The following is a 26,474-nucleotide window of genomic DNA, read 5'->3' on the forward strand; positions in this document are numbered from 1 at the left end:
GTTGCTGTGTGTAATCGACAGTGTTGAAACAGTTAGCGAGGCTGTCCGAGCTTGTATGAGCCGCGTCACGCGACACCACCATTCGCAATATTTCTTTTCAGACTGACACTGATCGCTGACTTAATCGACCTGCTGGCCTAATGTTGCTCGAAGACGAAGCACAGCGTTTCGTTGGATGAAGCAATGCTTCAGGGAACCCCGCGGAATTTTAAAGTGAATTTTACGGTGATTGGGGGTTGCGTGACAGCGAGAGGGAGAGAAAAATACCGAGGCTATTCATCGTTCGAATAGAATGCATCGTGGCTAAAAGTAATATTATATTCTTCCATCGCTATTGGTTCATATTCGGGTGTTTATTAAGATTTCTCCGGTTCTTTCACCCCTTCTTCGAGTGGTGTACGTTTTGTCCGTGCTCGAATGGGCTAAGTTATTACGCGGAAGTTTGGCAGTTGGGCGGGGAAACAATTGGAAAATCAGCGATTGTTCGCGGTTGAATGGAAATGAATGGGACCAGCTGTTAGTGTGTTTCGAGGTCACACCTCCGACGCAACAGCATGGCAACCATGCTCGAGGTGGCCGGAAGCCTGTATCGGTCAGGGACACGGCAAGTTTGTACGTTAACGCTCCGTTAAGCTGTGCCGGAAGTCATTAAGTAATGTGTATTAACGCACGCCTCGTTAACTTGGACGGCGAACATGGGAGCGGAAGTTGCGCCGGGGCCGGGGAAGAAGAAGGTGCACTTAGGCGAGCCTGGTGGACAAGATCCTCCTCGAGAGGGTGGTAATGATATGCTCGTTTTTTCAACCGATGAGAATCACTTAACCACTGCACTTTCATCATTTTCCGGAGTATCTGATCGTATAGGCAACCGAGCGAGAGTGCTTATCGTACTCGGAGAGGTACACTTGCGAGTAAAATCGCTTCAAATTTAATGTATACACAAATGATCAGGATATCTCATAAACAATGTGTATCTTTGATGATCACTTTCTGTGCAAAAGATTAATACATGCGCTATTATTTTTAATCTGCGATGTATTGATTGTCGTTGCTGCTCTGTGGCGATAATAATGATAAAAAGTTGGTTTCATTTAACCAACATAATATACTGGAATTCAATAAAATATTTGAAATATTGAATTGAATGGATCGTAGGAGGTCACTTCGAATCGACTGTAGAATGTATTCTCTTGGAAAGTTTCGATATTTTAAGAGCTTGAATGAAAGCTCGATGACTGCATTTTATGGTAGAATAACTTTGCCCTAATGGAAAATTCAAAATCGTATCCTAAAATCGATAAATCTCGAACGATTGGCCTCGATTGCACAGAAAGAAATGATTGGATTTGAAGAGGTTTACTTAGAATGTATTCCCGCGGGAATTTTCGAACTTCTGACGGCTTAAATTAAAGCTGGAAGACTGCACTGTACGATAGGATGATCTTAGTTTAAAAGAAAATTCGAAGATATGTCGAGAAATCGAGAAATCCGGAGCGAAAGGAAGGAAGCAAATGATTGCATTTCAAAGGGTTACATCGAATCGATTTTAGAATGTATTTCCGTGGGAATTTTTTTATTCTTGATGATTTAAATTAAATCTGGAAAACTGAACTTCATGCTACATTCATTTTGGTTTAAAAGAAAGCTCGAGATCGTGTCGAAAATCGAAGAAGCCGGAGCGAAAGCTCGGAGGAAAATGAAATTGCATTCCAAGAGGTTACTGCGAGTAGATTTCAGATTGTATTCCCGTAGGAATATTTTAACTTTCGAAGGCTGAAATTAAAGCTAGAAGACCGCACTTTGCGGTAGGATAACCTTGGTTTAAACGAAAAATTCGAAGACATGTCGGAAAATGGAGAAATCCGGAGCGAAAGAACGACACGGGGAATAATTTCATTTCAAAGAGTTAGTTAGAATCGATTTTAAAATGTGCTTCCGCGAGAATATTTGAACTTTTAAGGGCAGAAATTAAAGCTGAAAAAGTGCACTTTACGATAATGTAGCTTTCGTTTAAACAAAAATTCCATATCGCCTCGAGAAATCCAGAATTCGAAAAACCGGAAAAAAGTGATTGGATTTCAAAGGGTTACTGCGAGTCGAATTTAGAATGTTTTCCGGTGGGAATTTTCGAACTTTCGAGAACTCAAATTATAGCTGGAAGAGAGCATTTTACGATAGGATAACTTGGGTTTAAAGGAAAATTCGAAGTCGCTTCGAGAAGTCAAGAATTCCAAGGGATTACTTCAAGTCCATTGTAGGATGTATTTTCAAACTTTTTAGTAGATAAATCAAAGCTGCAAGATCGCCTTTACGACAGGACCTTTTACATTTAAAGAAAAATTGTAAATCATGTCGAAAAATCGATAAATCCAAGTCCCGGCAACTCGGTGAAAGATGGTTGGATTTTACGGGGTTCGTCCAAGTATATATTAAAATATATTTCCGAGAAAATTTAAAAAACTTTTTAGAGCTCAACGTAAAGCTGAAACGGAGCACTTTACGACTGTACCATTTAGGTTTGAAGGAAAATTTGAAATCACATCTGAAAAATCAATAAGTCCCTTGCGATGTACGTGAAACCCCATAGGTACTATGTAAACAGCAAGCAGGTGAATTACCTGTGGAGATTCGGTTCGGACCGAGCAGCAATGAAAACTGCATGGTCAGGTGTATAAATTCGAGCGTCCCGCGCTACCGTTTTCCTTGCGTGGCCGTCGCTTTTCCTCTTTGTTGAATTAGGCGAGCTGAAATTCAACGTGCGCGCGCGCGCGATCCTTTCGCCCGCGGGTTTCCGAAGCGAATTTTCATCCCGGCTTGTACCGGGAGTGATATGTTATTACGAAACTATCAAGGGGATGGGAGGGCACGCTGCCGCGGAATTACCGTGAATTGATATTAATAACATTAATTAACCCGGCGGATACCGTTCGCGTTACGGCAAATCGCGCAAAATGTCTACGCATCCGTTCTAATTATCGTCGTTAACGCGACCCGCTGTCTCGCCTAACCTAAGCCCGTTTTTAACCAGGTAAAACGCGGCCCGGCACGGCCCAGGCCCCCCCTCGGACCTGCAAATTGTTTTACCTTCTCTCGATAGAAAATTATGCGCGTCGATCGCGCTCGTTCCCCGGAAATTTATATTGGATCGCAAATTACGGGAATTGCGATCGGAGCGGCGCTGTAGTATTGTTAACAATAAACGCGCCAGAGGGCTTTGTAGCAAGGCCAATTTGCCAGAAATACGGGAAACATGCATGCGCGATAATTATGTAGACGGGAATACTGTTTGACCGTTTCCGAACCCGCTCGATTTAAATGCGAGCTCGTTCGAAAAAGTCCTGTTTCGAGGATAGGTCGAGGATGTGCTCGTGGAAAGGATCTTCAAACAATTTTTACACTGTGAATTAATATTAGCTCATTTATTGTTGATTATATGACGAGATTCTGGAAGCTGCAATTCACTCGCGCATCTTAATTCGATTTTTTATCCAAATAGTTTGGGCCAGCGACCGTGGAGCTTATTATGAATCCAATATGGCCGGCACTGTTAGTCATGCAAGTCTATATATTACTCGAATACTTTACTGACCTAAATACATCGAAATTTCATAATTTATTGATGGTCTCTAATATATTCACGGAAGAATTTTATTTGCATATAAATAATTTCTTTAAATTTTCGAAAAAGGATTATATTTAACCCGCTAAAATATTCCATATGATAAAACGAAAATATAAATAACGATATTATTTTATTGTGGAGATTGAAATGTTTGAATAAATTTGGTTGTACGATAAAATATTTCATATTTAAATATTTGAACCGTGTAAGAACGTGGGCATTAATTAAAATATGAAAGGTAAAGTTGAATATATGCGTGAAATGCATCCTAAAGCGATCGCAAATAGCAGTGCAGCTATCGTGACGTTAAGTGAACAAAAAGAAGCAAAAAGAATTTGCATGAAGATCCGCGGAACGCTTATAAATAACCATGAATCGTACGATAAAAAATACGACGCGTCTAAAAATCGCAGGAAACTCCGTCCAGCGGGGGCAGCGCATGAATAAAAATCGCGTTCTCGGACAATCGGTGTCCCATTGGCCGTCAGTCGCCGCACAACAAGTCCGAGAAGTGAAAAAACCGGTTCGGAACCGGCGAAACAATGATGATTTATCGTCGATCGCGTAAAATAAATAACTTCACGGTGTGTTGCATTCAATTCTAATCGAGGTTATCACCAGCGCCGCAGCGAAGGGTGGGAGGATAGAGAGAGGAAGTTAAATCATGTTCAGTCAATAAACCGTTGCTTGACGTATTGATTTACTATGTTTCTCGGACCGGTTAAATAGTTAATTTATGACGTCGGGAGCAACGAGTTCGCCCGAGTAACTTCCACGAAACATCGGAACGAGTCCATTTACGAGGACCGTGACCGGTTTCGACGCTCCAGGAAACGATCCCAGAGTGTCGTATTGTTCTTGTTTCTAACAACGCGACGAACTTTCTCACCCAGAAATGGCGCCCATTTCTTCCGACGAAGTGCCTTCCATTATACCTTCCGAACGACCCTCCTCGAACTACGGCTCTCCAACCGGGAAAAATCACTGCCAGCCAGCCATAAGTCGGTCATCGGACGTGCTTAATTGTGGCGAAAATGCTGGCGACACAATCGGCTCTATCGATCTTTCAAATTCTCACGAAATACGGGCTTAACACCAACCATGCTTGTTCATTACTACCACGTTAAATACACAGTTCTAAATTATTTTTAATTTATCCAACCTCTCTTCGTGTCAGAAATTAAATGTTCATCGTCGTTTGTTCAGGATTGTGGTTTATAGAAGTGTTCAAATTAATTTTGGTGTGGATTTGGCTTAATACCGCACTGTTCCAAATTATTTATAATTTATTGAACCTCTTGATGCAAGAAATTAAATGTTTATCGTGGTTTGTTGAGATTTATGGTCGATAGTAATGTACAAAGTATACGCATGCTATTAGATAGGAATCGTCTGGCGCGTCTGACCATGGCCAACCAATTCTACTTCGGATCTTTAAACTCGATTTTCTCGAAAACCAGGCGTCAAACGAAAAAATGTTATTCCTTTTTTCCGACTTATTTTTACACGTAGAATTATCCCCTGACGCATCACCCTTACGGCCACGCCCTGTATACGGCATCAAGGGTTAAAATATTTGATGCACACGGTCGAACATGCTCGCTTGGTTCTTTTGCTTCGAACAGAAAAAAAATCGCTACAACATTGTTTCATTTCGCGTTATCGTCGCAGCTCCCTCCATATTCGCGAACAAGTCTTCCCTCGAAGATCCTGGCCCGGAACGATCGAAGTCGAGGCTCCGCGAATCCTCGGATCAAAGTATCCGAAATTACTCGGCCAGCTGCGCGGCCGTGCATGTAATCCCCTCATTTCGCATTTTGCAATTCCACGCGAAAGCATGGAACGCGAGCTGAGATTCCAGCAAACAAATTGGCTCGGCGTAGGATGGAGGACAGTGGAAACACTGCGGGGGGGATGGACGGGGAGGGATAAACACACAGCTTTAGACTGAAAAAAGAGGGAGGTGGCACGATACTCAATTTCTCGAAATTACGCTAGACTGTAGCGGACTCTTTTTACCCGGAGACGTGCGAAAAGAGACGTTTCTTGCTGCAGTCTCGTGCTCGCGATGAGGCTGACACAATCAATTACTTCGAACGCTGGAATTATGGAAATTGCGCACGGTTTTGTTCAATTTTCCCGCCTGCTAAAACCTACCTGTAATATTATTAGAAATATATACATATACAGTGAGTGTGCAAAGTATTCGTACACCTTTTGAAAACTAATAACTTATTTATAATTGTGCTAAACGAGCTGATTTTTTATAATCAATTGGAAGCATTGGTTGACGAAATGATGTGCAAGAAAGATTCTCAAAAAATTATAATTTACAAGGTTACATGCAAAAATGAAAAAGACATTTTTTTAAAACTAAAATGTATGTTTTGTAGATCTATGTTATAGTTTATACACATGTTGAAAATTACATGAAAATCGGTTGACGCAAGAAAAACCTAATCGAAAATTCGTCGAAAGATGTATGATTTTGTGGATTTTAAGCAGAAACTAATTAAAAATCATGTAAAACTACGATTTTCACAATTTTTTTCGATGAAATTTTTAGCATGTGTATAACTAACATAGATCTTTTAACATAATATAGATTTTCTTTCGCCAACAAATTCCCCATTGGAAAATCCAGAATTTAAAATTTTGACTATCCTACTTCGTCGAACTTTGTCTGCACTTTTTGTCAATAGATTTCACTCACCTCTGCCAATGATTTTACAAATCGGAATTACAAGAAACAGTGGTCTCGTTATCGGGATACCCGACCAGTAAATTGATTCGAAAATTTCAATTGGCCCTGCGGGGATGGCTGGGGGCATGTAAAAATACACTTATTGAAAATTCCGGTCGGCGTGTAACGCGGAATTTTCGCGAGTCTCGCGCGCGGATGACCTGTAACACAGATGCCGAGAATCGAATTTGCCGGGTTCGCGTATAGCGCGCGGATCTTTGACCTCGGCGGTCCGCGGGGAAGGGGGTGATATTTCGAAAATCAAATTCTGCGGGTCGGGGCCGTAACGAATGCAATTTAAGGCAGCGTCGCTCGAAAGTTACGGCATAGAGAATCCTCTGCAATCAACTCATTACGGACTTCGCTAAATCAATTCTTCTTTCCACTTTCGCGGATCGAAACTTGCCGTCGTCGATGCTTCGGCTTCAGCCCCCCGCCCTCCGCCCCCCCCCCCAACGACCCAACCCTGCGATTCATCGATTCGGGCGAGAGTCGACGGGAAAATCGAGGATTTTTCATCCGGCGGTACGAGTGCACGGGAAACTTTCGTTCCTCGAATATGAACGAGAGAGTATTTACGTCCTGCAATCCTCAAACTGTTTGCCTCTCGATGCTTATCCAACCCTAATTGCTTGTTTCGTCGACCACTCGGTTAATTTATTTTCCTTCATTTTATGCTGCCTCGCGCGCCACGGATTCGTGTGCCTCGATGCTGATAGTAGCGATGGGAGCGAACCAATTCTTTCTCGTTGTTTTCAATCAAGTCAAATAGCTGAACTTTAAAATTGCCCCTTCAAGCTTCCAGTACTTATTATACTAATTATATTATTATTATTACATATACGTGATTCTAATATGCATAAAAATTTATTTTCATTTTATATTTCACCTATTATCTTGTTCTCACGAGTGCATTAAATCCGCAGTCTAATGATTAAGGCAAAAGGATATACATATAAGGCAAAGGGATCGAGTCATTTTATAATACCACTACGCTGTACATTAATATTGGTGATACAAACAGCGATAAACCAATATGGTAAGGAAATGTGAGTTGCGGTATCGATTTATTTGCGCTCTCCTTTGTTTGGGAAAATCGACCAACAACGCGCGCACGTTTGCACAATTATTGCGGTCGTTGCTAGTGATTTTAGGTATAATAGATTTCCGCGGAACAAGGATCCGTATTATGATAGCATGCTGAATTGTAAATATTTGTCGAGCAATAGGAATAGTTTTCAAGTAGAAAGAGAGAATACAATAGTGAGAAATAAATGTAATATGCTCTTCGAAGCAATGTCATGTTAACGCAATAGGTAATCGTAAAGTTCTCGGTACTAGGCGGTATACACATTTAATAGATTGCACACAATGACACTGTGCAAACGTTCTGAGCCGGATTCTGCAGATTATGCCTAGATCAGTGATCTCAAACATTTAGCGGACTACATGATCCAAACTGCTTAAATAACTGTACTAGATAATGCTATTAGCTGCCCCTAAGTATTTCGTACATCCCCCTACGTCCCAATTGTACCTATCGATTGTACAGCATTAATTCAGACAGTAATATACACAGCTGGTAGACAACCTAATTGTTTATTATATTTTTGTATCTTTTATTTTATGTATAATAGCTTAATTCGCTTAAGAAATTCACGATAGAATGACTGATTAGATGAAATTTAAGGATGTCGGTATATTATTTTCAACTCTCGAAAATGTTTACAGGATGCAGGATATTTTTATTCAGCTGCTGTTTTTTAGAATCAATGCGGACAAATTTTATTTTGGCTATGTGGCTTGGTTTATTGTTATATTATTGTTTTCGATTTTTACGTTTTTAGTTAACACTTGTGGCATGAAAATACGAGTTGAACATCGAAATAATAGATTGAACTTTCCTGTGTTTCTATTTCCCCTACTCGCGATAAATCCGATAAACGTCGGGGAACGAAAATTTCCCAACAGTATTCGGAAAAGTTGTGTATCCGTGGAAGTTGCGCGAGGGAAACTGGCAGGATGGTGCCTATCGGTGTTACATTTGTTCCAGCCTGTAATCAGGAGGAAATCGCGATGTTTTTCACGAGGCCGTAGAGCGTCGTCGAGCGTCGCTCGGAGTTTCCCCGGGAAAATGAAAGGAAAATTGAGTACGCATCCTATGTCGAGGAGGTTGGCTGTGCTGGCTGTGTTGGCTGGCTCCTGGCAGTTTCGCGAATGGGCAAAGTTTCGAGATGGTTAACGATTCCCAAGGGCCGACGAGACGAGCCGCTGCGGTTCCGGAGACGAGCTGAACGCGCGTAATTGCAGGATCAGAATTGTGCGGTCGATCCACGCGCAATTAATATGCTCTGTGTGCAGACTCCTGTTTGCCGTGCGAGCGTTTACGCGAAGCCACCGAAACGAGTACGGTATCGTTCCCCACGCGAACCTGCAAGCGTGCCCCGCGCGAATCTGCGCGCACGTTACCAACCGTTTCTGATAATTAACCTGCCAGCATTGTTCTTTTTTCCCGGCCACCGAAACCACACGATGTCGCGTCGCACAGCCTTTCCGCTTCATTCGCACCTTCCACCCTTCGCAATCTAAACTGTTCTCTTTTATTTCTGAACTTTGTTACGTGCATATGGAAATGTCCGATTCTAGACTGCCAATCTAATGGAGCAATGCTATTATAGTCTACGGGTTTATTATACATACTGGATCCAAAAATACTCGGGCTACTTCCGGTCGTGTCGTTGCACAGACGCAACTGCAATTCTATTTCTGACTGCGGATTTTATCATACTTAACTAAAAACGGAAATTTAATACAGTTATGATAATTAATTTGGATCTAGTAAAATTATTATAAAGAAGAGGAAACGTTCCTAAGTGGCTGCTATATACAGGGTGTCTCAGCTGAAGGAGGCCACCTAAATATCTCCTTCATTTTTAATAACAAAAATAAATATTTATGGCATAATTTAAACGGTATCGAAGCAGGAATATCATAGAAGAACAATTTATTTCGTCCGGTTATTTTATCAGTTTTTTCAAGGTCATCGTTATCTTTTATCGGGAAAACTTCTTTTTTTTGTTCTATCTTGTTAACGACTTGAGCATATCCAAATGTATTTCTTCAGCCGCTATAAGATGGAATAAAAAAAGGATAAGTTTTCCCGATGAAAAAATAACGATGGCCTTGAAAAAACTATGATAAAATAACGGAACAAAAGAAATTGTTCTTCTATGATATTCCATCTTTGATACCAGTTAAATTATGTCAGAAATATTTATTGTGCCATTAAAAATAAAGGAGACATTTAGGTGGCTTCCTTCAGCCGAGACACCCTGTACTATAATAAATGCAGAAAATGTTTATTTTGCATAAAGATCTGCCGATACTTACCGATTTAATAAAAATCACTAATACCGTGGAAATTGTACCGCGCGAATTTTGCTGTGCGGCAATGTGCAGTCTCGAGAGTTGGAAAACTTGGAACAAGAAATTCAGCCACTTATGCGAACTGTGTCAAAGTAATCCGAATGCAATCGCCAAGGTAAGTAGTTCCTTCCGGCATAATAACCTATTTACTTGCTATTTACGTGGCGCGGGTGTAATTTCGCCGAGAGCGCGATTCACCGGAAACGCATCGACGCCGATTCCCATTCGCCGGATTTCCTTCGTAGAGAAAGGAAAATGATAATCGCGCCCGGGGCTCTCCGGGTATTGCGAGATATTTGATTCTTATCTAAACGCCTCGGCCGCGAGAGAATGCCGCCGCGACCCCGGAATTTTCGGATTTTTCCGAGAGCGGACCAAAACGACTTTTCGGATTCTTATGCTGGGAAAGCTTCTAGCAAGATGAGAGTTAAAGGCGTGCACACAGTCGAGTTCCGAGAGCGGAATCTTGCGTTCGCCTGGCAGCTATCCGGCCGTCTAACATGATTTTAATAAAGTTTCACGGTGAAATAAGGATCGATACTGCCGAACTGAAAGTTTGACGTTCGGGTGATCGTATATTTTGATCGAAAACCGCCAGAGCGCACGGCTTTCCTCGAAGTTTTGATGGTAAAAACTGGGACACGCCGAGCGCTGATTTCGTAATATAAAAACCGGTTAAAGCCTGTTTCTATGGCAACATCGATGTATCACGATTGCACTGCGGATTCTTACGCAGGTTTCCATTTTCGGAACGTTTCAGCGGAATATCGGATTAAAGAAGCATCTCGTTTGCCGGATTGAAAATTCCTTGTGAAATAAAAAGACTGTTGATTTCTCCGAAACCTTCGCGGTCGAGGATTTTCTGGAATATTAAAATAGCTTTGAACACTTGGAGGAAGTAACTGTATCGCGTTAACAACTTTGGAAATTAAAAAGAAAATTTTCGAGAGGAGTACAGAAATATTTGATTATGATTTTGTGACACTGGAAAATGTTGCTCGAGGTATCTGGTCAGAGTGACGAGCACAGGTTCATCTCGGGACCCAGAGACCCGAATTCAACGAACTTAGGGGTCGGCAAACTTCAATTGGTCTAATTCGGGACCGAGAAACTCAAATTGAATTAAACCAGTACCGAGAAATGGGAATCGGACCAATTCAAGGCCGGGAGAGTCGAAAACGACCAACCCGCCATCAACAAACTTGAATCGCATTAACCTAAAACCAAGACTCGAGACGTATCGGTCTGGGAAGAATCAATGCGCGGGTTGGAGAAATTATAATGCAATGACGAATAACGCGATTCTGTACAGAAAAGTTAAAGAACAAATGAAATTTATATCGTTTAAAAATTTGTATAATATCATATACTTTCCTTGGTTTTCCCGATTGTTGAAATCGTAGCCGCGTTCGTAAGTCGGGTTTTCAAGCAGCACGATCCCACCCCCATGCGAGTATGTTGCTTCCCCTAATTTCGACGGTTGTTGAAGCGATGCTCTCGCGGAAGGAAGAGAAAAGTTTCACGGCCGGTTAGGTCTTGTATATGCAAGCCCGAGCCCCGATGGAATTTAATTCTGAAAGGAGCCGTGTGGGCGGTGTCGTGATCGATTGCTCGAGACTGCGCCAGTTCCGAACTCGCTTCTTGCTCTCGTCAGGCCGTGTTACAAAAACGTAGAAGAGCAGGCGTGCACCGTTGCATCGCTGGCGTTGCACTTGCACACGTGCGGGCCACGTGCATGTGAAGACGTCGGCGGCTCGACGGGCAATCGATTGACACCGGTGTCCAATGAACGGGAGGGTTCCTCCGTGGCCAGGGGCTCGACTCGGCTTAACAACTTTATATTGTTACCCGAGCGCACGCTCTCTCTCTCTCTCTTTCTCTCTCGATGCTCTGCAACCTCTCGATGCATTGCCCTTCCGCGGTTCAATGCACCGGTTTTTCGAGAGCACCGATGCACCGCTCGCCGGTTTTCACAGAGAAGCAACTACTTCCGATAGAATCGAGATAGAGCGATGAAACTTCATTTAAATTAAAGCTGAAATGTTGACGAATAACGGAAAAATAAGGAGGAAAGATGGCGAATAAGTTCCGACAGTGAAAATATTTTTTTAAGGTGACCGTGCACTTTTTTCGAGAGCGGATGCACGGTGGGGAATAATTCTGGCACGATAAGCCTGACAAATAAAGGTTGAAAACAGGATTGCAGAGCATTATGGAAGGGCACACTCGGTCAGACCGTTTTCAACTGCAGCGAACAGTGCAGCGTGTGAAAGATAGTAAGCAGTCGTTGTTAATAAAACAGAATTACCGGGACGAAAACGCGTCTGTTTGGATAGTTCGAGGGGTTTTATATCTACGATAAAACCCGGTGTCTTCCCGAAGGGGGAACGATAAAACGTTCTGCGTTCGTGCGTTGTATTGTAGAGGACTATATTACGGTCTTTTGATTTAATAATGGTGAATAAATTTCAATTTAGCCCGGCTGGCTCAGTCGTCAGCAGGTTTGATGCTACCCGTGCTTCCCTTAACCCCGGTGCATATAATATAAACGCGTATACGCCTAGCGCTCCTTGTAATTTCATTAGCGTATAACCTTCGCCTCATCTGGCATCGTTACCCAGACCTCTTCTTTATATTAATAAACTAATTAAACCCGAGTGCATCAAATTATTCCGCGCTCTCCCGTTCCCCCGCATTTTGCGCTCGCCTTTTTTGAGCAGCCACGACACTTGCTACGGACTCGCGGAAAAATGACTGTCAATTAATGATACCAAACTCGCACAAAACACGGAGTACCCAGTTAACGGGTTAACTGGAGAAACAGCGGAGAAGTTGAGCAACAGAGGCCAGGAAATTAGGCGAATTAATTGGCGCAGCTCGTTCAACAGGCTAACTGAATTCCCGTAATTAGACGGGAACGGCCTAGCCGACACGGTTCGAACAAAAGTCCCCGTTGGAAGTCGTTTTCGCGGGGATTCCGTGTGTTCACGGCAGAAGCGAGACACCGAGCTGGTAACGTCTTCAGCCCGCTGGATGACGGGCTGGAGTTGAATTTTTCGCAACGTTAGCGGCAACGTATGCAAAGTCACGAGTGGCAATTCTCGCGCGGCCGCAACGAGATCACCCTCTCAGCCTGTTCGCGTGGGAGGGCCAGGTGACGACCGAAGGAAGAGCCCTCGAAAGCAGTTGCGCGAGACACAGCACGAAATCCAGTTTGAAACTGGCACAAAACCCCGGCACAGGGGTCTTCTTCTTTTTATGACAGCGCGCGGGTTAGTGTTGGGAACGCGAGCCGTGGTGGACGGCATTTTTGCTCGGTGAAATGGCGAAGTCGGTAAACGATTCTGTTTGTCTCCAACAAATTTTTATTTTGTTCATCAGTGAAGTATGCAAACGATTCTACGATATATCGTGCAAAGCGAAACGCTTTGGATCAAGAGAAGCAAATCAAACTTCGGAAAAGTTTCGCAAAAGGTGCAATCCATTATTACGTTTGCGTACAAAATGGCACGTTTCGAACAACTGGCTGTTTACAATTACCATATATGTACTTTGCTTTGCAAGTATTCCTCGGAGATTCTCGATTGAGTTTAAATCTGGCGAACAAGCTGGCCGTGTCAAAATCCTCATATTTTTGTTGTCTAACCACTCCTTCGTTTGTCTTGGGCAAATTTAATGTTACGAAGGAATGCATCATCACTGGTCACATTTATTGTGTTTTAATCAGAATGATTTTAATTTAAAAAGAATATTTTTACTTACTGAGTTCTCAGGTATCTTGCGATTGATTCTTGCAGTTCTGGAATTTCCGCTTAGCTCGCACATCTTGCAATTGGTCACTCAATTGTGGGATAATCCGTGGCACATCCTGCAAACTGAAATTTTAAAATGACTAGCGTTAGGAACAAACACTCAGCATCCTTTGTAATCGGCAAAGAAAAGTCAATTTTATAGAGCACCACTGAGTCCTTAAGGGAAGAGCAACATAAACGAAATATCGCGAGTGTCTCGAGATTCCAATCCGAGCCAGCAATAAACCAATCGACAACTCTCGATCTCCCGATAATCCCTGCGGAAAGGAGCTTAAAGAGCCCGAACGTCATCGTCGCTCGGTGAAAAGTTCCGTTTCAAAGACAGCTCTGTCAAACGGGTCCGCGCGGTAAAAGTGGCTCGTCGTTCCAACGGAGACGGTATGAAAGCCGCAGAAATCTCGACGCACTTATTACCGCTTCGCTCTAACGTAATTTTAGCGGGCACAGGTGTTCGAAACTGTGCGCCGAACTCTTTCACTATCCGCGCGGCCGAGTGAGACTCCCGTCTTCATTCAGGTTAACCATTCAGCCCGGAGCTTTCGGAATATGTAAATGCTGCACACCGCAATCTGAAGTTACGCAGTTTATGGAAATCGCAGTTTTACGGGATTCTTACGACGTGTGATAGGGAGGAAGAACTTTCTCGGCCGGTCTAAGTTTGTAATAATTAAACTGCGAACGATTATGGAAATTCGCTGGGTTCTTGGAAAAAGAGAAAAGGTACACTTTTACCTCTGTTCTTGAGGGTTTAAGGTATTCGGAATAACGTGTGGACGGTGTGCTGACTATTATTGAAATTTTTATATTGATGGTCGAGGAAAATTGTGTATGTATGGTAAGGTTGCTCAAGTCGTATCCCTTAAGAAAAATTTGTGTAAAACTTAGGATTTGTCAAATAAATAAAAATTAAATGTGTTATTCAAAACTTGTGTTAATATATTGTTGTTATTTATTATAACGTAATTAGAAAATCTATATGCTTTCACGTAAAATAAACTAAATCTTTAAAAACTTACATCGGTACGACTAAAGTAACCGATTTCCTAAATCGTACCTAAGAATTCAATTAAGCAACAATAATAATTAAAACGTTAGTTCAAACATCATATACAAATTTTTTTGTTCTTTTGTCAACTCCAGCGCATACATCGTGCACCCATGATTTGCATATCAAGTATTGAATCATGTTTTCCTCCCGATCTTCTCTACAAATAAAACAAAACCAATCGCTTTTCTTCTTTTTAATATTTAATCGCATTTTTATGTTTTCTTTATTCTGCGTTGACGTTATTTCGACTGACGAGCTAGAACGACTTAGGAATCTCATACGGGTACGACTTAAGACACGGCACAAGTTAAATTTAAAAAGTAAACACAACCTAACTGAATAAAATTAATACGATTTCGTTTCGACCAAACGATTATGTAAATTCTACTGAATGTATTATATATTTAATAAGGAACATAATTTTATCAATAATTTACTTGCAAGATTAACTACCAAACATATGCAGAAAATTATAAGAAAATTGAAATAAACTTACTTGATGACAGGATTTACAATGAGGCTGGTTTATGGCAGACAATAATACGTAAAGCAACTTGGTTGACTCAGATGTATATTTGGTTGCCGTCGTATGTGCTGTTGTCGCCGTTCGTTCAAAATTCAAGTGGTACGACTTGAGCACTGGCACGACTTGAGCAACCTTACCCTAATTGCATCCTGTTGCACATAATTATTCAGATTTTGCCAGAACCAAATTTAATTGTTATCAGCACCATTGTATTTATAAAAATGCACAGTCCTTGATACCACTTTTGTTTTATCGTGTTTTATATTTGTCGTCTCACTAACATTCTGGCGCGACCCGTGCGCCCCGGCGTTAACACGTTTCATCGTCGCGTGTCGGGCTGTCGAGTGTTCTGACCGTTTGACTCTGCGGAGACACTGATCTCGATCAGTCGAGCGCTAAACAAAATCTGCCGGCCGGTCTCGGGCCATCGAGAGCCTTGCCAGCAGTTGCCGGCAGTTGCCGCCTTGCCTCGCATTTTCCCCACTCCGCAGAGTCACTCCGTCCACGTGCACGCATTCTCAAAGAGAGCCGATTTTGTTTGTCGCAGCCGATCAAACGTCTCGGCCGCGCTACAATGTAAATACACGCGCGAGCACTCGGCAACCGACTCCGGCAACCTACAACGGCAAATGCTCAGCCCATGCTTATCCTAACAACACGCTTAAATCTACGACATACATATTGATAGTAAGTGGTCGATCAAAATCATGAACATAATTAATCATTTGTTAAATGTGTACTTTCTTTGTGGAGTTGTACTAAAAGAAGGAACACAGTGTCGCGCAGCAACAAAAACGAGCGTTAAAATTGTACCAGTAATCTCCGGGTAGAAGAAAGTCTCGCCAGAAGTCAAATAGCAGCTTCCAGTCGAAGTGAGACGATAGAGTATTCCAATACTTCGCGAGCTCGTTGTTTTCAGAGTTTATGTTTCAGCTTCCACAGTCTAACAAAGCTTATATAAATATTCGAAGGAGAGAGCACTCGCTTCGAGAAAAGTTAACGGTGTTGATCTTTCTTTCGACGTTTGTTCAATTTTCATCGTCCCACTCGAAGAAGCATAACTTTATCCCGAGCATTTCTCCCGCTGTAGAGGAAACGTGTTCCCGATATCTATCTGATTATATCAGAAGCGTGGTCGATATAATTTTTCCTCCGTCATTTAATATTCTCGATATTTCTACTCCGCAACAATTGATCTAGAAATTGCCTTCTCCGTCACTCATCGAACATGAAAAATGTAATTATTAGACTGCGAAACTTCGTGAAAATTTACGCTTTCATAACCAAGTTTAGAGAAATTGCTTCTTTCCACAAATATTTTCCATGAGTGGAAAGTTTTAAAATTCTTGACGGAAAACGCAAAGCTGTTTTGAAAGAATTTTTCAGAGGTCTTTTCGACGATTGCACATTAAAACATCGCAATTAACGAAACACTTACAACATTCGCTCGTTTGCTTTCTCGTTGAAGCAGAATTTCACGAAGAAGCTTAACTGTCAGAGGTGGGCATTGAAGTCGTAAGAAAGCGGTATAATAAAGAGGGCATTAGATCAAAGGAAATGTAATTTGCTTGAGCTACAGGGCGACAAAATATCTAGATGGCAGAAGTAATTGAAAATGTGGGGTGGGGCCTCGAAGATTTTTTACCCACGAATCGAGCATTTTTATTAAACGAAGGAAGGCGAAAATGGGGACATCAACCTTTTTATTTTACGCCTTCGTATCTCACCGCGCGTATTCCCTCTGTATCAGCACGCAGCTTTGATATCATCCCGTTGTTATCTTCGCGAAATTATAATTTCAAATTTACTCTCCATGCACGATTTTCATCGTGACAGTAAACCTCCGATCAAAAATTAAACTGAAGACCTCCGGACCGAAGTTCAATATCAAATCATTTCTATTTGGAATTATTTTTTTAATTATAACTCATCATCATGTTCGTGGTCATCAATTTGAGTCAGACGTCTTTGTTTAATTCAGGTATTGAGATAACTGGATAATCGATATTCTATTAAATCGTGTATTAAACAATTACGCGTGATCCGAATGGCGTCGTGTTTGGGCTCATTTTAATGTCCAGAGTTGGGCATTAATCAATTAAAATTTTAATCAAGATTGATCGATTGATGTGTACGATTAAAAAAGGTGATCATAGAAAGCTCGACGATTGATTCAACCGATTGATAAAATTAATCGTCCATCGTTGATCAAAAAAAGAAATCATCAACAGTTAACCATTAATCAATTATCCGATTGATGATTCAATTTTCGCCCGACTCTGTTAATTTCTTCAGCCAAAACGAAGTTATCGAGAAGTGAAACGTGAAATAAATAAAATATGCTGGAAATTGCAAGCACTGCTCTCTGCGGTCGCGTCGACATTTCCGCGCGCCGCTACAGAGATACGTGATCACCTTTTCCCCGGAATACCGGCAATTTTCCGCTACTATCCGTTCCAGCAAATACTTTTGCGATAATGACGGCAGTAGCAGGGGGTTGGTCTAAAATTTTTTTTTAACAGAGCCAGCGCTCGCGCGAATATGCGCGCCGGGATAATATCGACTGCGATAACAATAACAATAATCGATAATCTGTAATCCGGCTGGTGTCGTAAAGGTCGGCGATTCCGACGGAAACGGGAGGAAATGGGACGGACGCGTAAGAACCGGGTGGAAAATCGGAACGAGAGCCGCGTGTAACGGGTTTACCGGGTAACGTCGTCGGGTACACGTGTACTCGCCTGCACCCGACTATCGTTCGCGATCGAAGATCACGGAGCGAACCTGAAATTATCTCGTACAACCCACCGCCGCCCGTTAACCGCGATTATTATATCGCGATCGAACGTTTCCCGATGAGATACCTCGCGGGATTGGGATTATTCGATACACGATTGGATTATATTAGTGTTTATATTAGATTATTCGCTGCACGATTGGATTATATTAGTGTTACGTGCTCGGTCTACTGGGTAGCTTGGGAAGAATGGCAATTTGCTCAACACTACATGGTACGGGAGTGATCAAATTTTGTGATTTTCAAGTAATTCGGCAATCTAGTGGCTGAATTTTACATCCGCCCTCGCAAGCTTTTAGTACCTTCTTATAGGCAGAATTGAGAATGTGCTAGTAGTAAATTGTAAACTGCGCCAGGAACGAAAATTATATACTCTGTGAGGAGCAAAAGTGAACACACAAACGGTATTTTTACAAAAATGTATTTTTATGTATTTTATTTTTATTATAATTTATATGCAAACATTTTAAATAAAAATACGTTTCTGTAAAAATATCGTATGTGCGTCCACCTTTGCTCCTCACTGTATATTCGTATTCAGCACGTCAAAACGAATAGAAGAATGCCGGGCATTGATAATGATACTTGTCAAAATGAATATGATCGAGCAGAAGCACAAATGTTGAAAAAAATTTGAAACCTTTCTTCCACTTCCAGCCCAACTGGAGAAATCTTTAATCCGCAACAATTTTAAAACTGCATGAAAAAGTAGAAACTTGCCATACGCAGGTTCAAAATCCATTCCAGTATACTTCCCTCGATCCTCCCTACTTTCAGCTTGGTTCTCCGCGAGGCGAAGTAAAAAGTTTCGTTGAGAGTAAGTTTAAATGCTAGGGACACGTTCCGGCATCTTGAATGCTATATTTTGTCAATTCACGGGCAGCGTCGCGTCGTAGCATACGGCGGCGTCCCTCGAGCACCAATATACTTGATTGGTAAACTTCAAGGTAGAATTTTAAATGCGATTCGTGCTTAATCCACGAAAGGGCCTCCGCTCGCAGACGGTATTCCGTGCTTCAATAATAAAGCTTCTTCGCGAGCGTAGTCCGGCGAGTTCGCTCGGACTTTTTGCGTCCGATTTACAATCCTTTTAAACTGGCCGAAGTTAAATTGACAATAAGTAGAATCTACGTGACCTTAGACCTCTATCAACAGAAACAAGTAGAAGCTCCGAACCCTGTTTCGGAGGGATTTATCCGGCGAGCGTCTCCGTCGCGGCGCAACATCAGAGAACTTTTTGATAAAGCCGGCGGGGGGTGGGGGTTTCGCATTCACCCCGAAATTCGCTCTTCCCCAAGCATTCCAGTATTCCGTGTTTTCTGTTCTGTCCCAGTTCCGACCCGTTTCTGTTCCCTGGGAAACGAGCGTCAAAGGTTTCTCTGTGGCCCTTTCCCGCGTTACTTTGACTGTTCCACGGATGGGAGAAGATACGAACGAAGTATTCGTTGACAAATGTGAGAACCGTGTCCGATCAGGAAGTCCATCTCTTTTCGGAATTTATTGGATCGTGAACCTTCGTATATCCTACTTCTTCGGCTTCCGACACACTTCGCTCCACGGTAGTTTCACGTCCAAAACTCGCTGTTGATGGCTGGCCGACCTCGCTCCCCCGGAAAAATATCCGCTACGCTAACGAAATCATCGGCAACCTTTTATTACGAGTCGAGCTTCCACGGGGAAAAACGTCTTCTTTATCGACGGACTTTTGCGAAGAACGTATTTACAGTAATGCCTCGATACATAGGAAAACGTCGGGTCCGAAATGTCATTTATTCGGACTCACAAAAATCTATTGTTTTTACGTACAGTCAGCCACGAAAGTATTCGAACGCCCTTTAAAACGGAATAACTTTTTTTATAATTGTACAAAACGACCTGATTTTTTAGAATCAATTAGAAGCTTCCCAGCCCATAAGAAGGGACACTGCGGTAGTGGAGAGATAAGTTTGACGCAACTATCGTGGCATTGCTGTGAAAGGTCAAGTGGGACACCCTGTCTATTTGTGACTGTGGACGATTCAATATCTTCGAATACACCCGCAGAAATTGAATATCGTCGGTTCAGCGATGGCGACTCCTATTTAGAGAATCGTTTCGACAAATCTCCCGGTTTCCGTGGTGGCGCGTCGGCGTGTTCCCCTTTGCGCGGAAAACTCTCCTGGAAATATTATACCCCGGTGAAGAGGTAGCATGAATTATTTATACGCGGAGACGTTGAATTGTACCGAAGCGGCGGCGTGGTCAGAATTTTACGATTACGGTCCCATCATAGCAAGCGGCGCGGGGGCGGCCGGTCATAAATAGGTCGTGCATGCGATTCCATTAGATTAAATTATAATTTTAATCGCGCAAACGACCGGCCCCCTCGGCCCATCCTTTTCTCGCCGCACTTTAAATTCCGCGTTACGCGCCGTAGAACGCGGCCGAGCCGTTCCGCGTTAAGTCGCTCGGTGAAAAATGTCACGTTCGTTCGTCTTGTTCCGTTTCGCGGATGTCTGCGCCAGGGAACGAGTATTTCGTCGCCCACCCGCCTTCCAACCTGTCAGTCTCGGGAACCAAAGTGCGACCAACAAATAGCTGGTTGCTTCGACAGATTCGCTGGAGCGCGAATTCTGAAAATTTAATGTTATTCGGTGCCCCGTTCGTTCCATTGAAAATTATGTTTTCGCAGGCCAGCGGTCTGGTAGAAATTATTTGTTGAAAGTTTCGAACAATTGTTTCAATGCTAATGATGGAATATTTATAATAGAATACACACAGCATTGAAGTGTTCATCATTTTATTACAATTAATATCTGAAACAATAGGTACCGAATACTATACGAATGAAACACTCTGAAAATCGTTTTAATACAAATTACATGATTCAAATTATAACTGGAATTAAAATACCTTGTCCAACGTTGAATACTTGCACATGCACGAAAGCATCATTCGAATTTGAGGGCAGCGAAGTTTTCATCTAATTTCGAACCTGACAGTACCTTTCACGAAGGAGTTTAATTTTGTGCACATTCCTATAAATTAGTGCATGGACTGCGGATTCTATGCGTTTATGACAAAAAATCAACTACGAAAATGGAAATACATGTGAATGACACATTATTTTCGACTTTTTAAGGAGCTTAAAGGAGGAAATATATTTTCGTCTAACCTCGATTTCTTATAAATGATGTGGAGAATTTGTATCTTGCGTAAAGATGTGCTCAATGTAATTGCAGTACTATCGGCCGCAATGTGAAGTATCTTTTTAATTTGCACCGAATTTATTACACAGAGACCTTGCAAAATGGTCTCACCGGTCCCCGAAGGTTCCCTTAGTTCGCCGTGTATGCAGTAATTGCGTACCGAACGCTAAACAGCCGAGACAAGAGGTCGATTTATGGGACAAAGACGAGTAGCAAGATTACGGCGCAGCGTAAAATGGTATCGTAAATTTTTAACGACAGCCAAAACTACTCTCATAAATACAGGGGAGGGAGGAGCGGGGGACGATGGTTTGTCCTACGTCGGTCTACAACTTCCTAGCAGGAAACCCGTCGAATCTAAATCCATTTTCCGGCAAGCTCGACAAATTTCCGCCGATCGGACGCCATTAATTGCGGGAATATATCACCGGGGTCGGGTCCGGCGTTCTACGGGGCACGTAATTTACAGGAATTACTCGATTCATGTCTTTGGACATCTTCGGGCGCTCTGCGACCCGTAGGTTTGTCAAACATACACTGGATCGCAACATTAAACGTTCCACAAATTTTTCCAATGTTCGAACTCTTGTGAATGGCGCAATAAACCATCTGGACGTGTTGCAGCTTACATTTTCATTGGTACTAATAGTCTGTGGATTTTGTGTATTTGTCACGCGTATTGCACATCATCTAGTAAACCAATGCTTCTAATTACTTACAAATAATCAGATCGTTTGGTACAATTATCATACAAAAAAGTTATTATGTATGTATATTATGTCAATTTTCTCTCTGTATAGCTGTGTATTATTTAACATGATCAAATTTCTCATCAATTTCCATTGTACCCAATGAAACCAAGGTGGGCCAGAGACAGGACCATCGCCTCCATTTTCACGAACGCCCGGATCGCGTGGAAAGGAAAAGTGTCGTAAAATTTCCCAACACGTCGAGGGTGCGAAAAGTGGGTCGATCTGTGGAGAGGTGCCCGAAAACCCAATGAAAAGTCATACTCCCGAGGTGAGCGAATTCATCGTCGAATCCGGTAACACGCGTTCCGGTCGCGCGTGCGAGGCCCGGGCCAGACTAATGGGAAAACTAGGGTCGCGCGACTTTTTGCCGTTAGATTAAAATATGCAAATAAGCCGGGGCGGACACGGCTAGGCTCGTAACCCGGGCGCCGGCTCCCTTTTGCACCACCCTGGCCGACCTCTCCGCAGCCAGCCGCGAACCCGCAGACCTAAACCACCCTTCCGCCCAGCCACCCCCGCAGTCCTAAACCACCCTTCCGCACAGCCGCCCCCGCAGTCCCGCTGGGAACCGTCTAGCGACCGTTCGCGGGAAACCCCCTGCACAATTCATCCCCGCAGTCTGTTCTCTCTCTCCCTCTTTCTCTTTCGCTCTCACTCTCTCTGGCGTACACACTAGTCTGTTAGGAGAGAACACATCTTAACACTTTGAGTGCCTCGTCTCCCATAAATAGTAGACGGAATTTTTATAAATAAGCACAGAGTTGTAGCTTCCGAATACTGCAAATTAGCAAATTAGCCTTTCGATAGCGGCCTAGATCGATGTTTCATCCAGCGTTTTTCACTACTGAAAATCTCCATTTTTGCATTATCGAGAAATGAGAACGCGAATCGCGCACCCTTGCAATCCTGGGAAAACGAGTCAACTGCCTTAAGACTGTTTAGAACATAACATAATGAAGGTAATAGAGAATTCACAATTATTTTTGAATACCACAATTCACGCGCTTTCGTACGTACGTTCCCCTTCAATCCTGTTCTAATTTGCGTTCGTTGAGATCCGTGTCCGGTAATTTGTGGACGGAAGTGTACGTACTCGCTAGGTGGCGCGACACTTGGAAACGTGCACGGAGATTACGCGGGTGCAAAATTACATTTTAATTTCATCGGTAGCAGGCCGCGTGCTCCTGGAAATACGTATCGCGTCGCCGATCTCGGTAAACCGCACTGTGGACCGAGGTGAACAATATATATCCGGGTTTTCCGCACTGCCCCTGCATCTACCGGTTGCACGTTGACGCGCGACACTCTCGAGAAGGTGTTTATTTAAGAGTACACAATAAAATGGTGAGATCTTTGAATATTTCGCATTATTTACAATTTCTAAACATAAGCTGATCTTGATTGGATATAATGATAGGTAAGTCAATACTTTACCATTGTTAGGTTTCTCTACACATAAATTTTGAAAAATTCCTACGGTTATGAAGGAAAGTAATTTACAACTAGTGGAAAGAAGAGTAATGAGTAGACTGCGGATCTTTATGCAAAATAAAAAATGTTTGCATTGACTGGAGGACACAGGAGCCAAATAAAAATTGCATTCTTCTTTTAATTATCCTATCGAGCTGAAATTAATACACTGATGTACTTAAAACGTCTTAATTCGTCCACTGCTTTAAATTGTACGTGTCCATTTTCGTCGTAAATGCATAAAATCCGCAATCTAGTAATGAGTAAAATGTTTTACAAAATTTGGTTACGGTAGAAAAGTAGTATTCGGAAAAACGGGTTACAAGTTTCGACCAGGACATTTTCAAAACGCGTCGCAATGTAAATGCGCTCTGACTGATGAGAGCTTATGTCAGTAATTGACAAATGCATTAGCATATATCTCGGCCGTGGAAACTCTCGCCAACCATCCCCTTCATCACTGTATCGCAACGAGCGGTTCGTGCAAAATGTGAAACTAGAAATGTGTGCTCCCCGTTTGACCTAGTTCGAACGCGAACCATTTTCTATTTCGTGAAACTCGATATTCGATCATCTACAATGGGAAGAATCACGAAACCTTAGAAAAAAATGATGGAAACCTGCATTACGTAAGAACGATATTCATAAACTGAAAACTGTTCCACGATGGACTTATCCAGTTACAACACGTTACGCAAAAATAAGTCTGCAAATAGTAGCAACAATATTAAAAATTGTAATAATTAAAATTCTGTCGGTATTATTTGAATAAAAGTAATTTGATTTGGAAATATGTCAGAAGTTCACTATATTGATTTACGTATTACTTAATTTATTTAAAAAAATCTTTACATTTCTGTGATGTAAGAAGGAAAAATTGCTCCTCTCGGAAATACATTATAAGCCTAACACGTGAATTTATATAATATTTATTTTAGTAACGTTCAAAAATTGTTCTCCACCTTTTGCCATCGAAGACAGTCAAAAATTGTCCTTCTAATAACAAGTAGACTTCGTACGAAAATAATTGGATTCTGAGATGATGTTTTTCTTCTTTCTCAATTTCTTTTTATCATGTTCATACACTGGTCTCTCGGCACAGTGCACAGACAATTAGAAAGCAGTACAGTTTCCTCGAAACAGAGAGGAAAAACAGCTTTCTTCGAAGAAACGGTGTAATCCGAAAATGTTCAGAGCCGGTGTTCATATTTCTTTTGACGATGTCTTGTATTCAAAGGGCTCTGCACAGCGGCACGGTGGGCACTTCTTACGTTTGAGCGTCGTAATTCCAGAATTTCCGCGAGTTTCGTTGGCGCAACGTGCACTGTTAATTTTTTTTACAGCTCGCGCACTTAGTCGCCGGAAAAGTTCTCGTGGATTGCACTTGGCCGCGACGCTCGGCGAAAAAATTTTATTGGACCCAGAACTTCCTAATTCGCTTAACCGGTGCCGTGTGCACGAAAAAGCAAAAAACAAAAAAAAGAAAGAACGAACGAAGAAAGAGAAGAACGAAAAAAAGGGAGGGTGGAAAAAAGAGAAAGGAAATAAAACTTTTTAACCGCCTCTGCCAGCTACCGGCCATTATCCCTGAAATTCCTTTGCGTCAGTGCCGCGGCGGCTGGTTTATCGCTGGAATTATTTTATATTCCCGCGTCTAAACAAAGTACTTAACGCTCCGTTGGAAACTTTAAACAACGTTCTGTTGTACCTACGAATTAAAACTATAATGGAATATTAAACCGGCGCGCGGCGCGCGGCCCGCGTATGGATTCGCGAGCGACAGAATTTCGTGTTGTACGATTACCGCGCGCGGAAGTGTGTATGTGTTTTTTGAACTTTTAGTAGCGTTCCACGGCGCCGCGGTTTCAGTTAAGCTGTTAACTAGTTGTTTAATCTCTCTTGGGGCCGTTCGCGCGGCCGCATTTGCTCGCTGTTAAATAAATACGTCGCTTTTTATTGTTATTCGAGCGTTATAGGCAAGTTCGTTAATCTGATAGAGCAATTATGTTGGATAAGGAAGTCTCAATGCATGGGGAAACGTATTATTCGTGGTGTGGCAAATTGCTGTGGACATTTTCAATTAGAATTATTTATAGTTGAAGTGAATATCTGCTCAAGTTACAGATGCTGAAAATAAAGAAGGAAACGTTTAAAAAATATTCATATATTATACAATAAAACCACGACGAAAAATCTCGGATCAATTTTTAAGAAATCATTGTAAAGATGAAAGTTCCTTTTCACAAGTGCGCATTGAAATCAATGTGAATGAAAATTGTTTAAAATCTACAGAGTCGTTTAAATTCGCTTCGAAGTGGTCCAACTCAAATTTCGAAAAAAGCGAAACTTCAGGATGTGTTTTTGATCGATAAAAAGATCAAAACTTTCAAAAAGCTAACAAAAGTTAAAGTTCAGTTAAAGTTGAATCTTCGAAATAAGCACAGGTAGAATGCTGTAACAGTTTTTTAGCCAAAGTTACAGGAGTTCGAACGTAGCAACTCTTGATTTAGAATTTTAGCTTTACTTTTGTGGAGTAATACATATATCTCCAACAACCGTAACCTCATATTCCGTATCGATGACGCTCAATGCATTTTATATACCGCCACTCTAAGTAATACTGCATGGTGCATCGTTCAGAGAGCCAATGAATCGGCGAGCCGCATTTGTAAATATTTCACAAAGGAGATACACACAACATTGAATAATATATCGAGAACGCGACCCAGTCTACGACACGCTCGCGCCCTCCACAGCGAACGATACTACTAAAATGCGAACCATTTTATGCATGAAATAAATATGCATCAAGTCGATTAAATCGCCTCGATGTATGGGACCAAGGGATAATAAGACTATCGAATAAATTGCCCCATGGTAAATAAATAGTGCTTTGGAAATTTCTAACGAAGAACTCGTCGATGATTACCAAAGAGGGTAGGGGAACGGTAGGACTGTTGGATGGCTGAAATAGTGGACTGCGGTCGAACGATGGTTTCGAAAGGTACAGGCTGCGTTCGAATTTCGCCTCTTGCCCGTCGCCCATATTTTCCTCCCGCATTCTCTCTCTCTGTCTCTCTCTCTCCTCTC

General features: G+C 42.1%; 2 protein-coding genes across 12 annotated transcripts in view; one reads left to right on the plus strand and one right to left on the minus strand.

The window, feature by feature from the left end:
• Urm1 (Ubiquitin-related modifier 1) overlaps positions 1-26,474 on the minus strand; it is a 386,421-nt gene that overhangs the window by 136,276 nt on the left and 223,671 nt on the right. For both annotated transcript variants that reach the window (XR_013009587.1, XR_013009588.1), the window contains exon 6: positions 13,554-13,666. The gene's annotated coding sequence lies outside the window, so the exon portion shown is untranslated. The remainder of the gene's footprint in view (positions 1-13,553; positions 13,667-26,474) is intronic.
• Positions 1-26,474, plus strand: part of LOC143212000 (uncharacterized) — a 210,876-nt gene that overhangs the window by 11,166 nt on the left and 173,236 nt on the right. The window lies entirely within an intron of this gene.

This window comes from Lasioglossum baleicum, chromosome 9, assembly GCF_051020765.1.
Source record: "Lasioglossum baleicum chromosome 9, iyLasBale1, whole genome shotgun sequence".
In the NCBI taxonomy this organism is placed as follows: domain Eukaryota; kingdom Metazoa; phylum Arthropoda; class Insecta; order Hymenoptera; family Halictidae; genus Lasioglossum; species Lasioglossum baleicum.